Here is a 14,890-nt window from a genome sequence, read left to right as displayed (position 1 = left end):
TGCATGTGATTTGAGCTAGTTGTTACACAAGAATTGAGTGATGATGAATAAACAGTTCTGCCAACTTCATAAATAAAAAAAAGTATTTCTTATTAAGTTTATATATAACCTATCTTTCTAACATATCACTAGCAGAGAACAAAATTTCTACACTCAAAAAATTTGTACCATTCTCTGATACATGTGTAGATCTTCTTAGAGAAAAAAAAAATTCAAATATATAAGGCCCAATAATAAATCTTTTCATGTAGGGAGAGTGGGAGGATTGACATATGTACATTGTGAGTACTTAAGGTTGTTCTACATGTGGCTGCTCTTTTCAGCTACATTAAGTCCTTGGCAGATATTTAGACTGTAACTCTCTTTTTTTCTTCCAGTTGAAGAGCTGCTGGAAAACTTAGAAAATAATTGCTTCTATATAAAAAACAGAATAAATATATATATAAATATTATAAAAGCATAGAATATTTTGGTCATATTACATTGTTAGCCATTTCCAAGCACTGCAAGAGGGACTGGGAGGGTATCTGAGCTGTGTCATTAATCAGGGATGCCCTTCTTGTCTGTCCTTCATGTACACTGGAATTTATTGAACAGCACAGATTTTTCTGAGTATGTTTGAGTTTGAGATAGCTAAGGCTAGACAGAAATTTCTCTATGAATGCTCTCTCCCATTGTTTATCTTTTCTTACCTTAGTGCAAGATGTGAGAGTGTGGTGACTAGATTTTAATTTTCTTTATTACTGCCTACACAGACTAGAGGAGAAAAGTTGTTGACATTACAAGAGAATGCATGGCAGCCAGTTGGAAATAATGAAAAAAGTGGGAGTGAAGCAGACCGGGTGTGAGCTGTAGGTAGGAGTAATAAAAATGGGATGAGGAGATAGGCTTTGTGTTAGTATGCAAATTCTGAAAGAGACTGCTTTTTATATATATGCAGATATTCAGATCTGCAGTGTGCTGTGTTCATTCTATAATTCAAGATCTTAGCCTTATTTTCTTTCATCAGAAAATCTAGTAAAAGAGATTAAGGCTGACTTTTGTAGTCCTATAAACACCATAATGGAGGAACCTTGTAAAATAAAAATTTTCATTTTCCAGTCCAACAAATTATGGAAACTTAACTGTCCAGTGAGTTTGGTTGTTAAAATAAGTCCCAGAGAAACTCAGCGTTGGGCTGAGGGTAGGTGAAAGGATCAAAGATGAAATGCAATATGCATTGTACTAACTAAATGTGTCTTGTGCATTCTACAAGGAGGAATTCTTTAACTACAGAAGGAGGTTACTTTCATGACACAATAGCCTTTAAAAGTATGAGATATGATATTAGATGGCATACATTCCAATCTAACGTGTAGGAGTCTATCTAATGGGTGTAATTAATTGTATTTATGGGAATTTATTTAGTAAATCAAATTTCAAATCCCTACACTAATATTCCATAGAAATAGGGTTTTTTTAAGTAACTGAGTGAATGAAGTCTAAATAGAAGTACTTCAGCATTTTTCAAGGATGCTATGTTAGGAAATGGTGATTAATGGTTCTCACTTAGCTAAAAATAAGTGCCACCAACTAAAATATTCTGTCTGGCACTAGGCAGGAATATGGATTAGCTCTGAAAATAATGGAAATAATTGAAATGTATAATGGCCTCAGTATTTCCTTTTCACCTGAATACGCCTAGACCAGAAAACAAGTTAACCAAAGTCTGATCACACCAAAAGTCCATTTGGAAAAAAATTTAATTTTGTTTTAAAATTACTTCTTTTAAATGCTCCCTAGCTACGTGAAGACTAATTAGGCCTCAATAGCTTTGTCATCTGATAAAACTTGCACAAATCTTTTCCATTATACCATTAAGTCCTTTAGCCTTCTAAATGTTTTTGCTGTTTATTTAACACTGTTGCTATGTTATAGTCATCTGATTTCCAAGGGGTTACTGGAATAAATGAAGTGCTTTGAAAGTGAATGCATAATTGAACTACTGAAAGTTACATTCATATGCAACATAAAACTAGACGACCTAATTGAAAAAGTTACTTTAATTGTTACAAGTCAGCAAACGGAAGTTGCAAGAACTGTAAGATAAGGTAAATTTCTGGTCTTGCAAGAAACCCTAAAGACTTGTGGGTACAGATGATAGAATAAAAAGCTAAGCAAAACACCATGGATCATCAGCAAGAAGATGTGACATGCCTTAGCAGCTATGTGAATTTCATGTACTGCTAACATCTGATAATTGGTGGTCAAAAACAAGGAGAATAACAGTACAGTTTAATAAACACTTGAATCTTCTGGTGAGCAGTTTTCTTTCATGTCGATTCCCTGATTTCCATTTCTGTGTGTTAAATATGTAATATTCAGGTGTATTTAGTTTTTCTCCCAGCTTGCCTTTGCTACTCAATTTTTCATTTCAAGGCTAAAGCTTATTTTTTTCTGTGTGGATATTGTTTGAAATAAGATCTGACTAGGAAATACCTATGGTGAATCAATGCCAAAATGAATCAGATGAAAATGTGGTGTGGCAACCAGACACACAAAAGTAACCATTATTCTATATTGTTATGACTCCCACCAAATATCACATCCTCACAGAAAAGCAATTCTGTAGGATTCAGTCACTGATGAAGGAGGAGCAATCAACACAAAGTACTCTAATATTGTCCATCTTGTATGAAATTAGTCATTGGAAAGGCATGTTGTCTTTGAAAATTGTTCATTTCCTATGTCAGTAGTTTAAAACTTTTTTAAGCTTGCTATAAAATATAAACAGAGCTTCCTGGACATTTAAAGACCCCTGTTGACTTACAGGCATAAAAATGGCAATGGCAGAATGCTGACCCATATTTTTCATGAGCTCCTGATGCTCCCTAGTTACTTTAGAGATACAACTTGCTCATGTTGTATAGTATTAAAATCATAGTTTCATTATGTATTAGGTAGGATAGTTTCATAAGCCTAGTCAGTATTTTGGAATGATTTCCTTTAATTGCTAGTTTCATTTCCATGCCTTCATGATCTGAACGCCCAGAATCCCAGTGCTGCTGATGTGCAATATTTTTTTATCTGGTCATTTGCTCAAGCTGCCCACACACACTTTCCATTATTAACCCTGATGTATGGCTTTGCAAATATTAAGGGACCAGAAGAAGGCTGCTGGGTGGTGAAAACTGAATCTGGTGGTACTGTGCTTATCACTGTACTGTGATGCCATGTGTGAGAGCAGAAGGCTGGCTGGAACCCTTAGGTGTTCATTCACTTCAGATGTCCTAGTGTGATTGTGTACTCCATTTTTACAGGGCTGTACTGAATATAACAATCTGGATATTAGCAGGACTCAGGCAAAAATCTTCATTTATTCTTTTATTCAATTATTAATTTAAGATTTTATGTGGGAGTCATTTAAATACCTGTTTTCACTGTGTTTCAATAATCTTAAAACTTATTTGATCAGTTTGCAATATAATGCTGTTACTCCACATCCCAGACCTAGTCTCTGAAAGCAGAATGTCATTGTTTTCTGCTTCATGAGTTTTTATGAAAATGGAGGTGCAGCAGGCCAAATTCTCTCAGCTGGCACCAAGGTAAGCCCCCAAGTCCAAATTCTGCCTGGTCTTAATGCTTTATTTTTGCTGGAAGCTGCGTATTTGTTACAGGAGGAGAAATAGAATTGTGGTCAGTCTGTCATCTCCACAGTGCAAGCCCAGCGTTTGAAGTTTTTAAATTACAAGATGAACACTTGGAAAAAAAAAAATTGTATTGAGAAGACTTACGGCTATAATTTATAGCACAGAACTGTGATTAAAGCTCAGTAGGAAGCCTGACATCTAAAGAAGACCCCCTGCTGTCACATTTGCCCACGCAAACCAAAGCGTTGGTCAGATTGAGCAGAAGTGATATGCCGGACTTACTAATAAGGCAATTAGTAAACAAAAGGGCAATAGGACAACACATAGGAGTAAAGTGACAGAGATTTATCAGCTCAGTGTTCTACCTCAGGTCACAAAAACAGTATGGTTGTATTAGCATGGTGCCTCATTAGACTGGCTGGGAAGCAGAGTTCTCCTAAGGCTAATCTGATACCTTGTTATAACTTGTTCTAGTGTTCCTGATAGCTTATTCAGAATCACTGCGCCGTTAGTTTAGTAGTAGGACTCATCCTGTAGCAAATACAGAATTGTGCAAATTCACCAATTTAATTCAGATTTTTGCAGGTTTATGCATTGATTTATTTGTAACTTTTCAATAGAATTTGTTTTCCTGGTTGTTAATTGTAAAGTTTTGTTATTTTATCTTTTTTTTTAGATATTGGAGTAGATTATAATGTCAGCCAAACCAGATCAGTTAACCTGAGTTCTGGGACTCTGTAGTATTTGCAGGAATTTTCTACTGTACCTTTCCATCCCTTTTTCATTTCCACTGTCCCAGCAATGAAAAGCCACATAAAATAATAAATTTCCACTAAATGAGTACTTCCATCACTGAGAGGAAAGGGCATTACTTAGCTTGACTCAAATATGATGGTATGGCACAGTAGCAATGTATTCATTCATGTTTTACAGAATTTTGCCTTCTGCCTCCTGGTTGCAGGTACTGTACTCATAATGATGTGTTGAAAGAAGGATTTGTAATGTATGTTTATTAGATAATAAAAACATCCAATTTCTAAACATCAGCTGTCTGCTCTTTATGTTGCCACCATGCTGGATTAGGCATTGAGGTAATTCAGCAGAAAAGCGTAAGTTAGCAGTACACACAGAACTTTTTTCTTTTTTTAATTACGCTACTGTGTTAAAATATATGCTATTTTTTAGGGTGAATGTAATCAGAAATTACTCCCATTTTGAAAAACAATGAAGCATTACTCTGTTGCTCGCAAGCCCTGGATGGCATGAATGAGAACTTTTGGAAATGATTACCTTGTAACTCAGCAGATGGCCTTCATTAATGGCAATTACATGAATTTACCAAGCTGCCCAGGCATTATCTGAGGGAAGGCATTATTTAGTCTCTGTGCAATTACTAAGTTTCTACCACTTTCATGACTTCACTGCAGGAGATTTAAAACAGCTGCTGCTGTCACCTGGTTTTTTATCTGCCTAGAGCTAAATACATAGATTTCACAGATAGAGTACTCTAGAATCTGGGACCAGACTGTATCATGGGTCTTTAATGGATGCTTTCTCCCACTGGTTTTGATTAAAGATCATTTTTTAGAGCTGGCTGGTGGCTATAAATCTAATTATTCTTACGCTCTGCTTGTGTAACTGTGCCTTTTACAACAGATAAATAAATACTTCAGTGCTTCAAGAGTCCTGCAAGACTCAAAACAGTCAGATGTCTTGTACAGTTTACCTGAGTGGCTGTATCATACTTACCAAAAACTGAGTGGTGCTCAGGTGATGTTCTCATTTTGGCACACAGCTGCAGCTGCATGTGCTGTGGAAGGTGACTCCAGTGGAACGTGTGTGGTGCATCTCAGCATCTTTTTTGTTTGCTCACATTATCATTTTAGTTTATTATTGCAGTATCCTATTTGATTATATAAAACTCTTCAGAATAAACAGAATAGCCTCTGTTGCAGTTCATCTCAAGCCTGCTTCTTCCTCTTGAGAGGAATCAGCAGCAAGGTTAACTATCGAGTAATATTAATAAGTGAAAGATTGTTGGAAGCCACTGCACCATTTTTTTTTGCCTTGATGGAGCTGCAGTATCCCTCTGCTGCCACTTAACTGATATCACTGATGAGACTCCTGAGAAATGCTACTCAATCTCCATTGTTTTAGGAATAGAAATTGTAAAACTCTTTCAAAACTCTATTTTATCTGTATTTTTGTTGTCCTTTAAAACAGGAAGCATCAGTAGTTTCCTTCCTTCCCCCTGCCTTCTCAGCTTGATAGGAACATTTGAGATGAGCCTGCATGATGATGTCATGTTTCATCCAGGTGCTCATTTTGGCAAGGTTTTGACAAATCTGTTCAAGTTTGGAATATGGCTGTTGCATATGTCAGCCTCAACAGCATATACAGACTTACTGATGAAGTGGAGGGTATTAGTGTTTATTAATGCTTGGTGTATTTTTGAACTCAAAAGTAACTGGCAGCGAGGTCTGGGAGAGTGGTAAATTAGAGGCTGTGAGTTCCAAGTGGTCTCACAGGAATTAACTAACCACATATGTCAGTATTTCTTTTAATCCCAATATATTGCAGTAGAAACAGCAGAAGATACTTTTAGGACTGTATTTTGCTAAGGTTTAGTGATTGCAAAGGATACAGTTTCTGCAACACCTGTAACACTATTTTAAAGATGCCAGATCGTTGTTCCCATTGACTTAGAGCAGAATATAGAACAGTGTGCAAGAGATAGGAAATAAACTAAATGATCCAATTATATTTCTCTTCTTCCTCATATAAGTAGTTTTTACTTGCAAATAAAAGTCTATTTTTCCTTATTCTTAAAATATTTTAATTCCTCCTACTGACTTCAGAGTGTCAGCAGTAACTCCAGACAGAATTGACATTGGAGGGAAGAGGGGGCACACAGAGGTCTTGTGTATCCTAACAGCAACACCGGGCGTGTTTCAATTGACTCACCCAATATGTGCAGAGGGTGTGACAGTGTGCATTTTTGGGTACATCTGCTACATACTTCTGCTCACACATAAGGGAGGAAAGAGATTCTGGCCCCAGCCTGTAACCCCTGTTGGGTTGTTTCTTGGACAGACGCAGCATCATATGGCATGAGCTCAGGGACCAAAACTTGGGTCAGCTTTCTGACACCACCGCAGATACTGTCAGAGCAGAGTGCACACCACCGTTTTCCCCACAAAAAAAAAAAAAAAAAAAAAAAAAAGAAAAAAAAAGAAAAAAATTCACTTTAACTTGAGCCTTCATGAAGTATTTCACCCTAAATTAAAATATTATACCTTTGTAGTGATTATACTTAATTTATTTTTAGCAATGTCTCAGGCCTATGCTGTTTTTTATCTACTGCCTAAGGACAGCTTAAAAATGCATCAGTATTCAGATCAGTTTTTTCACTTTGGTAGAACTGACCTAGTTTCCTTCATAGCCCCCATCCCCTAAAGAAAGAACATTTATATAAAATACCCTCAATGAAAATGCTAAAGCCAACATTAATAGTATTTCTTACACATAGTCTGAAGTTAAAACTGTCTCATTTCCTCAAGCTGTTAAACAAGAATGAATTTCATTTACAGGTTAGTGCTTTTTAATGGGTTAGCACCCCTATGGCATCATGTGGCAACATCCATGCTGTGTTACTTCATGGAAAGGGATTGCTGCAACAAATGTGAAAATGATGCAAAGTTTGGTTTTGAAAATAGACACCAGTGGTTTTTCCAATGCAAACATGTAACTGCTCAAAGGCTAATGAGAGCTTACCATGTAAAAATATTCAGAATGCCAGCAACCTTGAATGACCACATTCTGTCTGATATAAATAGCTCATTAATACAGACTAGTTGTCACAAAGCAGCTTTTTCAAATTCAGTTGTCGAAATTCAGTAGCTGCAAGCAACAACTTACATAGTACAGACATGTCAGTGCTTCCAGTAAGAGCAGTAATGGATCACGTGCCTTCCTCTCAAAGGAACTTTTCAGCCATTTTAACCTCTCTGTACTCACTGGTATGTGTCATCTTGTCCTGTTGACATTGACGAAAACTTCCATCAGCTTGCACTCAGGGGCAGACTGGATGATGTACAGAATATACACTGTGAGCTTAGGTGTAAGATTGCCTAATTCTGCTTCTGTTGGGATCACCCAAACACCTGTCATAGTCCTATAACAAAATGGGCTTTTGTGATTCATTTGCTCAAACAATCTTGTTTAAGAAGAATCAAAGTTTATTGTAAACTTGAAGTTGTGGTGAGTATACATCGCATCCATGAACGTTCTCCCACAACCGGAGGTTTTGTGGGGGTCTGTCCCACACAAGCACTGCTATTTAGACAGTTACCAAAATCTCTTGCTTTTTAGTCATTCAGAATAGTCTCTTCCCGAATTTTTTTAATTAACTACCAAAGATAAAAGTAGCTATTAACACAACGTTAATATTTTTGAGTGAACTAGATTGATAGGAGAGAAAATCAGCCTGCTTTCAAATACTAAATGGAACTACTGTTCTAGACTATGGTGTATGAGAGTGTTTAGTACAGTATCTTAGCAAAAGGCTATATATATATAGTTCTGGAGAAAACATGCTCTTAAAGATGTAAATGTGCTTTCCCAAGCATGCTTATCACATGAGATGATTTTTTAAGAAGCAGAACACAGGCGCAAAACCAGAAATTCCATCTGATATTCAAGAGATACAAAACACACTGTCGCTAGATATTTTCCACTTTCAATGAGCTACCACAGGTTTATGGCTGAATGGAAGTGCTCCACTGCTTTGATTTTGAGTAAGATTTCAGATGTAAAAAGTAATTTTGACAGAGGAATTAAGAAAGAGGAATCATGAAAGAGGAAATGTGATTGGGTCAGCTGCATACCTCCTTGCTGCTAATATACACACTTTCAATGGTTTTTGACATGCTTCCTTTTTTATGTCATCATCTGTTCAGGTGTCATCTTAGATGGATAATTAGAATTGTTTGTAACTAATTTTGTAGAAAGGCAAATACTGTTTGAAATTTCAGAAAACCCACCGTAAGGAGCAGAGATTTTGAAAAATCTTGAGTTCTGAATAGTCTGTAGTCTAAGCAAAAATGGCGATTGGTGTAAAATATTACCAGGTAAGATTCCACGATTTATGTTATACAAGAGGTTACCACAGTCTCTTCTAACCTTTGTAGCATTTAAGCCTTGCTCACTGATGTGGTCAAGCTTGATCTGAATTGGGTGCTGAAGCACAGCTCAAGGGGAGTCTGTCCAGGCATAAAAACCAATTCATTCCTTTCAACAGACATAAATGTGTTGGATTAATAATGGAAAATATAAGCAAGAGGTTATAGGTAAGGAAAAATGCCAAACAGAATGTGAAAGAGTCAAAAATTATGAAAACAAAGTAGAGTGGGAGAGACACAACCAATTTGTGCTGCAGGTGGCATTTGCTCTCAGGGTATTCACAGGCACCACCGTGAAGAGATCTGCAGCTCTGCAGTGCACCTTTGCTCTGTAACTTCTCCCAGTCACAGGATTGGGCGTTCTTCTGGCCTGCCCCAAGGATTGCTTCATGCATCAAGTGAAATGAAATGTGGGTCTCAGAGCAGAAGGAGACTGAAGTCCTGGGAGTGAGCTCCAGATTTGGAGAGGAGGGGAGAAGAGAGGCCAGTAACTATGCTGAATAAAGCATCTTCTACCCTTCTCACTATGGTAAAAGACTGATTAAGATACTTCTTTTTGCTTGACATCTTAGAAGGGAAAAATATTTATCATTTCCACTCTAACATACGAAGGAAATTAGGAAGACAGGGATTCAGCTGGTTGATAGCAGATGCATAGTACTGAGGTGTAAGTAAATAACAATCTCTCTTTTATAGTTTAGCATCAGTTCTGCAAGGATGCACACATGTATACTCTTCCATTGACATGACAACAGAAGCGCAGTGAAACCAATTATGTCCTCCTTGCTCTGGTTATTCTCATGCTAACTCTCCCCTCTGTACTGTCTGTCAGGCTCTTGTCTTCCCTTCCTTGAAGGTCTTCTTCCAAAAATAGAGATACAATTCTTTTCTACACTTGAAGCAACAAAAAATATGGCAAAGGAGCCAATATATATTTTTAAACATCATTTATCAGTCTTTTTGCAGGTTTTTTCTTCATTTCACCCTTTTTCCTGCTTACCTGTGATTTACCTAAGTCACTTACTTAGGTTGTGACTTCTTGAAGGAAGCATTTTATGGCTTTTTATTATTATCATACTGCAGACACTGTGGAAACACAGCTGATTATTACTACTTACAGGTATTATCTCATGCTAAGAAACCCCTAACATTTTCAAGAAAGGTTACTTCCCCACTTAGAAATTTCAGAAAACTAGGCTTGCTACATCACAGGTCTGAATTGCAATGTACTCTGTGTTTATGGGGGGTTTCTGGGCACCTATTCATTGCTGTAAAATGACTTCTGCCTCGTACCTCTGCCCTTCTGGTGTTCAGATCAGCTTCTCCTAAAGTTGAGCATCATTATTGTAGGTACAGTTGTACTTAGAATTATATATTTCATCAGGGGATGAATCACTAAATACCTCTTATGGAAGTTAATGGAATAAAATTATTTAATTAAATTCTTTCATAGAGATTTCATCAGAAAAGATGCTGCATCATTCTGGTTATAAACAGAAATACTGCTTCTAGACACCTTTACAAAACAGGCTGCTAAGTGCACTGTTTTTTCTGGACCTTCTACTCTATGGCTTTGCATTGACTTAAATAGCCAAGCCCTAAATAATCTGCTGCTTTGTTATCAGCCTGTATGGAGTCATTTTTGGTAAGCAGCTAGCTCCTAAAGTACCTGTAAGGCTGTTCCCCTTCCTGCACTCCAGTAATCTTAAACCAGCTGCTTTGCCTCCCAGCTGAATGCGTGGGGGTGAGGCCCATCATCATAACAATAATACCTTCTTCATCTGACTCACTACAGCTCCTGCTGGGAGAGGTAATAAAATGTGCATTTCTCTGTGCCTGCGAGAGCTGACACAGTACAAGGAGGATTCGCTTCCAAGTTCAATTTTTCTAGCTGTAATTTACCTCCTGCACTCTTTTTGTAATCGTTGAGTAGTGTGGGAGAATAACTTCAGGTTATGTCTGAGGAGACTACCTGCAGAAGCTGAAAAAAGTCTGAGGTCTGTATTTGTGCTTTCAGAAGTATTGCTTAGTGGGAAAAGCACACTTAGTAGTGCTCCACAGGAAAGAGAAAACAAAGCCCAGTACGTCTTGCTCCACAGCACAAATGAGATCTGTGCAAACAAACCCCTGCCTGCAGCACGCCTTTACCCAATGAACATTCAGCACACAGACACTCACAGTTTTGGTAGAAATCACTGGGGGGGGAGAAATGATCTGAAACATTACCATTTACCTTCCAGCTGCAGGTTTGTGTCTTGAATCATTGACATTTCACCTGTAATTTAATTTCTCTTACTAATTAATTGTGGAAGCTCTTTTCCCTAGGCACTAGACCATCAGGCTTTCATGGATTCTGTCAGTAAATAATACTACTAAACACCCATGTAGTCTTACAGACACTCAAAAAATATATAGCTGTACATACAAAAATACATATGCTCTTTTTCAATTTAGTAACATATAGCAATCATCTAGTTACTGTACTGGGCAGCTGGCTCTAGGTGGCCTTGCTTGAGCAAGGCAGTTCAATGAGATGACCTCTAGAGTCACTTCTATTATCAACCAGTCTGTGATTCTGTGATATGTTAATTTTCTTTCTTTAGCTCAATCATACTATCCAATGATGTCTTTCAAAATGATTCATCTGTTGGAATTGACAAAGGTCACTGTTTTAAAATACTTCTTTAGTAAATATCTTACAGGGGTGATTTTCAAATGCTTTAAATTAAAATTTGTGCCTTGGTCTTTTTCTATACTGACTGATATTTTGTTTAAGTAAAGAAAGCTAGTAGATCTTATACAGGCATATTAAGGATGACATTGTTGGATTCAGGAGAATTGTTATATGTTAAAAATATAATCAGATGTATGGATAATAGTAGGAATTGAAAAGATTTTTTAAATCCACTTCAATTACTTGTCACGTACAGTGGATTCAACAAGAAGCTATATTTCATACCAGGAGGATGAAGTTACTCAGTCTGAGAACAAAGAGATTTTCAGTTTATGTTCTATCTTCTGTGTACATAGAAGAGGGAGCAGAATGGATTTGTTGTGCTAAAGTCATGGCTAAGGTGGTGCTGAGAACAGCATAGATAAAGGGCTTAGTGTGGCTACGGGAAAACAAACAACGTTTGTTTATGGACTTCAGTGCACTGCAAGAATGAGCCCTGATTAGACCTGAGCCCTACAAAGAGTTTAAGGGGCTTGGTGGAACAGGTACGATTAATCTGTGTTTGGTTGTCAAACTGCCTCAGTAATAAGAAAGTTATGTGGGTGTATATGTTTTATCATTCTTAAACTCAAATTGCATTCAGGATTATTTAACAGTCAAATAGGATAATTCGATTTACAAATGCCTCAAGCAAATATTCAAGACTGGTTGCAGCTGTTGTTTATAGACAGTGAAATCTGACATGCAGGACTCTTTTTCTGTAAGAACTGTGGTGTAGATACCACGATCACTAATAACTCTTTGCAGAACAACATTTTAAAGCTATTAGCATTGAGAATTTACAGATTACCCAAGGATTATATGACACTACTGATCATATTTTTTCAGAAGTTTTTGAGCTGCTGGATTATTTTTTTATCTTACTAATTTAATCACACACTTGTGAGTATGTTCTTTCACCAGTACACAAATTAGTTACCAGGATACTGGATATTAAAAAGTCTACAAGCTAGGTACTGGTAGGATGCAGTCAACAGGAAGTTACATGACTTCAAACCCAACAAACAATCAGATGAATGTATCATTATCAGCTCACCTTTGTGATTATCGAGCTTAGTCATGAATATTTTAAAGAACTTTTTAGTAACTGTTCCTTTATATGAAATACCATGACCTGTTTTTGAAGCAATTTAATGTCATAATAGTTCCATATTCAAATATATGTCTTTAGACATTTTAGCAAGCCATAGCATTTAAAGCTGTGCAAGCAAAAACAATATGTAGAATCTGCTGTCATGCTTTAAGATGAAGTGGAACCTGAAGAAAATACAGCATTGTTAGTGATTCAGTACAGTATGGGTTTTGAAGAAAAGAGTATGTAATGATTCATTACTGCAATTAAACACAATTATTCTTCTTATATAATGTAGTAATTCTTCTTATGTAATAATAAGTCCTACAGCATAATACAATAAACACTGAACTGATCAATGCAGTATAATGCTGAGTATTTAGGCTCAACCCATTTTTATGATGATATCATTCAGTACTAAAACATAAGAAACCAGAAATCCTTTAGAAACTATAAAAGAGCTTTCTTTTCTCAAATATTTACAAATAAGGGCAAAATCCTGGTTTCTGCTGTGGTCAGAGTCCATGTTCCCAATGGAAGCAAGATTTCATTTCAGATGGAGAAAGCAGGAAGATTTTCAGCATGATCCCCTTGTCTCAGTTTTCTTCATTGGCCCAGGCTTCTTTGAATTCAGTTCTAGAATGACATATGTGCTGTCAGTAGTCAAGACAAAGAATCTTTTGCTGTATTGTGGAAGTGTTTGTCATATTTTATATCTCTGAAACGTGTCCCATTTATTATCTCCTTTCCTTTCTCACCTTTTCCTTATGTATGATATCCCAAGAAAAAAGGTTTGGAGAGAAGTCATCCCCAGACATTTTGCTGCATAACAGTGCTTGATTAACAGTATGTCTGTCCACTGAAATAAAAAATCAGACATAAATCTTAATTCTGTTTAGATGTTTGCAGCATATGCTTGTCATTGTGTTAAGTTTCATATTAACAGGCTCAGTGGGGAGAGATGCATCCTTATGGTACTGCATAACAAGTCATCAGGACAGGGGAATGGGGAGCTTTTTTCTATCAATGGGAAAAGCCATTGTTTGGAGGTCAGTTAAGTACTTCTCCACCAAAGTAACATTTACATTACCAAAGAGGAAAGTTTTGGCACTTCTGTTAAAGCATCAGCAAATGAGATAGATAAATTTATTTTTGAAAGTACATTTGAATCTGCACTCCTCAAGGAACCTAAGGAGTTTGCTGTAAAAACTAACATACTTTACCAGCAAAGGTTCTCTCTGATCAGAAGTGCAGCCTGAGACACAGAGCATATGAAAAAACAAAATTTCTGATGAATTAGTTCAACAAAATGCCCACAGTAAATCAGTAGCATATAGCAACTTTTTTTAAAGTTTGTTGGTTTTATAAGAAAGTTAAATGAAAGGTTTGGTTTGTTTGGATTCACCTTTGTCTTCCAAAAAACTTTCTGTATGTTATTTATAAATATTTTTATTTTTTAAGTTTGCTTTCAAAATAACTGGGTAGTATCAAGGCTTTGGTTGTTATTTTTACTCTGAGAGTGTGACAAATCTAGAGAACAAAGGCAATGTAAGACAAAGCCTTTTTCTTTCTCTTTACTGGAGATATTTTAAATGGACCATTAAAAGACCAGGGAAAGTGGGCCGAAAATGTATACCAGAAAACCAGAAAAAAAAATTCAGAAAGTTATATATATTGGCATTGTGATTTTTATGTAATTTATGTAAAATTTCTTTTTAAAGGATATTCTTACTCATTAACCATGTCTGACCTGACCTACCAGACTGTCAACCCTTCTCACATTCCTGGTTTATGGTTGATGGAAGGTAGTACTGTCACCTTTCTGCAGAGCTGTTTCTACTCCCATTCTTCAGCCGAGCAGCATTTTTCTTCTTTTGTATGCTGAACAGCTCACATATTTTTTAACATCAGTTTCCTAAGTCTTTTAGTTCATAAGAAAGTTCAGAGACCAAAGAAGTCATTGTTGGAGACTGAGACACCACTCAGGTCAGTTCAGATCATTTGCATTCAAGTCAGTTGCCTGGAAACATGAATTTTTGAGAACATAAAACTTAGCTGGTTTTAGGAAACTACTTGCTAGAGAATGGAGAGGAGTTGTGTTGGAAGATGTAAAGTTAGGTTTGGAAATTATCGTGAGAAACATAGATTGATGTTCTCTGTTAACCTAAGCCTGCTCAAGTTTAGCAGACACTTGACTATGTGATTGCGTGAATACAGCATGAATGAAAGTTAGTTCTTTGAGGGAAAGGGAGAGTTCTTCTCCTGTCTGGGTTAA

General features: G+C 36.6%; 1 protein-coding gene across 2 annotated transcripts in view; it reads left to right on the top strand.

Moving 5' to 3' along the window:
• The window catches only part of LIN7A (lin-7 homolog A, crumbs cell polarity complex component), a 47,083-nt gene that overhangs the window by 20,958 nt on the left and 11,235 nt on the right, over positions 1-14,890 (top strand). The window lies entirely within an intron of this gene.

Source organism: Motacilla alba, chromosome 1A, assembly GCF_015832195.1.
Source record: "Motacilla alba alba isolate MOTALB_02 chromosome 1A, Motacilla_alba_V1.0_pri, whole genome shotgun sequence".
Taxonomy (NCBI): Eukaryota; Metazoa; Chordata; class Aves; order Passeriformes; family Motacillidae; genus Motacilla; species Motacilla alba.
The sequence above is the reverse complement of the archived record's forward strand: the minus strand, read 5'-3'. Positions and strand labels throughout refer to the sequence as shown.